This window comes from Bidens hawaiensis, unplaced genomic scaffold (assembly GCF_021521415.1).
Source record: "Bidens hawaiensis isolate Kalapana, Puna unplaced genomic scaffold, B.hawaiensis_p1.1 tig00055339_1, whole genome shotgun sequence".
NCBI classification, from domain to species: domain Eukaryota; kingdom Viridiplantae; phylum Streptophyta; class Magnoliopsida; order Asterales; family Asteraceae; genus Bidens; species Bidens hawaiensis.
The window spans coordinates 44,225-47,957 of NW_027500003.1; the positions used below are offsets into that span (position 1 = coordinate 44,225).

Genomic DNA, 3,733 nt, shown 5'->3' on the forward strand with positions numbered 1-3,733 from the left:
GTCTGATTCTCACGCCGGAGGGTGGTCACAAGGAGGAACCCCCCCCCCCCTTCTCAGTGACGAGCTCACGGTGTCTGTTTTGCAGGTTATCAGAAGAACCATCTTTGCCGGGTCTAACCCCTCGTGGGAAACATCTATCCAACCCCCAGGTTATCCGTAATCTGCCCGGGGTCCAGTTAGTGTTTCTTCAGCCATGGAACATGTGTCCTGTTTATTCTTAGAACGTTACATTTAATGCAACCCGTTTCCTCAAAACAAAATATCACCTTCTAAGCCAAGCCGACAAGCCGTATAATTGTATAAACCGAACCACAATACTCCTCTTACTTTCTTCCACTCACGTGGGCCCCACTTCCAGCCTGTGTCTACTTCCTAACTCATTAAACGACATCACCTCTTGCCGTATCATTACGTTCCATTTTGTCACAAACAAACAAACAAACAAACCACAACGTATTTTGTCACAAACCATAGAGCAAGCAACATGTGTTCCATGAACTATGATGCAGCATTCAACCTCGTACTCTTCACAATCCTTGTTACAACAACCGCATTGCCGAGTCAAACTCAGATCAACTCCAACTCGGTCCTCGTGGCACTACTTGACTCACACTACACCGAGTTATCCGAACTCGTTGAGAAAGCCTTATTATTACAAACCTTAGAACAAGCAGTCTCACGTCACAACATCACAATACTCGCACCCGACAATGAAGCCTTGGAGAAACAAATGGATCCCGAATTCAAACGGTTCTTACTTGAACCCGGTAACATCAAGTCACTACAAAAGCTACTACTCTTCCACATCATCCCGTCCCGGGTCGGGTCATCACAAAACACTATGCACCGAAGAGGTTGAAAACCATCTCCCGTTAGTAGAAACCACTTCCGGTGTGAAGTCAATAGCCGGTGTATCCAAACTGACCCGACCCGACGACATAACCCTACCCGACGGGCTGATCCACGGGATCGAAAGATTATTAATCCCGCTGTCCGTACAAGAGGAGTTTAACCGGAGAAGGAGTTTGACTTCGATATCCGCTGTCTTACCGGAAGGTGCTCCGGTGGTGGATCCGATAACCCACCGGTTGAAAAAACCGGTTCAGGTTAAACCCGGTTCACCACCGGTTTTACCGGTTTACGACGCGATGGCGCCGGGTCCGTCGTTGGCTCCGGCTCCGGCACCCGGACCTGGAGGGCCACGTCACCACTTCGACGGCGAGAGTCAGGTTAAGGATTTTATTCATACTTTATTACATTACGGTGGGTATAATGAATTAGCGGATATATTAGTTAACCTGACGTCATTAGCGACGGAGATGGGTAGACTAGTGTCGGAGGGTTATGTTTTGACGGTGTTGGCGCCAAATGATGAGGCGATGGCTAAACTGACGACGGATCAGTTGAGTGACCCGGGTGCACCGGAGCAGATAATGTATTATCATTTGATACCGGAGTATCAGACGGAAGAGAGTATGTATAATTCTGTACGGAGGTTTGGGAAGGTGAAGTATGATACGTTAAGGTTGCCGCACAAGGTGGTGGCGGAGGAGGCTGATGGGTCGGTTAAGTTCGGGTCGGGTGATGGGTCGGCGTATTTGTTTGACCCGGATATATATACGGATGGGAGGATATCGGTTCAAGGGATTGATGGGGTTTTGTTTCCCGTGGAGGAGACGACGGAGAAACCGGCGAGTAAGGTGTCGACCACGGCGGCGGTTAAGGTCGTTGCTAAGCAAAGACGAGGTTAGTTTTTAACGTTAATTTAGTCAAATTGTTGGTAATTTACAAATTAAATTAATATGCTAACGGTAAGAATCAAGTGGTATATTTACAATTAGTGTAATTGTGTAATTACATTTTAACGTAATTACACTATGCTATAATTATACTATGTTGTATATATAGTTACACTACTTGATTTTCACAGTTAGCACGTTAATTTAATTTGTATTTAATCCAACTATAGATTCACCGGAACTGTGGTGATATTTTTAAGTGACGGTGGTACACGGTATAACTTTAGGGTGGGCTGGTGGGTCACATCACTCACATACCATTATTCCTCTACCCCTTTGGAAGTGCAATTGTCATAAGTCATAACACAAGGCATATTCTTTTTAAGGGGATAATGACCAAAATGTTCGTATTTGAGCGTTCAGTGTTAACGGAATGTTCATTTTATTGGTTAATTTCCAAAATGTTCACTCTAAAACGAGATTTTTAATCATTACTCGACGAGATTTTTAACCAACCAGATTCTGTCATGCGTTATAAAATTGCCGGGTCGCTGGTTTTAAAAAAAATCATCAAAGATCACATGATTATTTAGGCGTCCAATGAGATTATTTTGGCTCAGGGCCGGCTCTGAAAAGACGAAATTTTTTTTGTGCCAAAGGCGAAAATTTTTTTGGGCATTAAGTAAAAGGAGCATTTTTTTGGATTTAAACAAATTAATTTTAAGTGGGCTTACTTAGTTATGATTTGAGTTGTGTAAAAACTTGTGTATGAAAATAAACATAAAAATATCTCAACTAATACTTGAACCCAGAACCTCTTGGTTAGATGTCATGCCCCTTTGCCACTAGACCAAGCTGGTGGTTATGAAATTATGTTGAAACATTGATTATACATAAATTTTTTCATAAAAATACATATAATTTTTTCAAAAAAAAATAATTTCGGGCCTAGCGGGTGTCGGGCCTGTGGCCGTCGACTACCCGGCCACACCCCTAGGCTGGCCCTGTTTTGGCTTCAGATGGGATCTATTTTGGCGTCCAATGATATTTATTTATTTTGAAGTCCGACGAGATTTATTTTAGATTCCCACCATGTATTTTTATGTTTCAATTCCAACGAGATTTTTTGGACAAGCGACAAATGCTGGTAGGTTAATTATCACGTCAAGTAATGATTAAAATGCGATTAGACCGGCGAGTTTTAGGTGGGCATTACAAGAATTGGTTTATCGAAGGGACGTTTTGGTCATCTTCCTCGTTTTACTTAAAAAGTACAACTTTTAAAGCACAAGCTACACAACTATTAATGGTAGAATCTTTATGCCCACTTTTGAGTGTAGTTAACTCATTGTCTAAAAACGTCTTGATTTTTAAGCATCTTTTAGTTTAATGGATGTTTTAACATATTAGTCCAAGAATAAAAGCATAAATACCAAATGCACATTTATTTATTCTTGAATTAGGCAATAATAACATGTTTTTGGTAAATGCAGGGAAATTATTGGAAGTGGCATGTTCGATTGCTGGAGCATTCGGAAGTTTTACAAGTTGTAATTGATATATACATATACATCTTAAATATATATTGTTATGAAAAAAAAAAGGTGGGAATTTATTTATTTGTTTATGTAAAAAGGTGGCAGTTAAAAAGGAATAATTTGATTAATTAAATATTATTTAAATTGGCAGTTTATTTTTTAGGAAAACTGTGTGGAAAATAGGACATAAAGGGAAACGAATGGTGCAGTTTGGCATTGAAGCAAGTTTTCCCAGAGAATCAGATCCCTTCACATGAGAACAAACAAAACAAAACAACCTTTCTTATTTTATTATTTTTTTACAATAATTTTCATAATTTTATTTGTTAATGGTGTTGTATAAATACTGTAATTAGTAAAAAAAGGTGATTTTTTCTTTTATGTAGATACGTTTGATTTTTTTGCAGAAATTGTATTTGCCCAAACCTGCAAAATCTTGTGGCACAATTATTTTCC

At 39.9% G+C, this 3,733-nt stretch overlaps 1 pseudogene; it reads left to right on the top strand.

Moving 5' to 3' along the window:
- The first annotated feature begins 484 nt into the window (after positions 1-484).
- LOC143601078 (fasciclin-like arabinogalactan protein 16) lies at positions 485-3,312 on the top strand (annotated as a pseudogene).
- Positions 3,313-3,733: the final 421 nt, after the last annotated feature.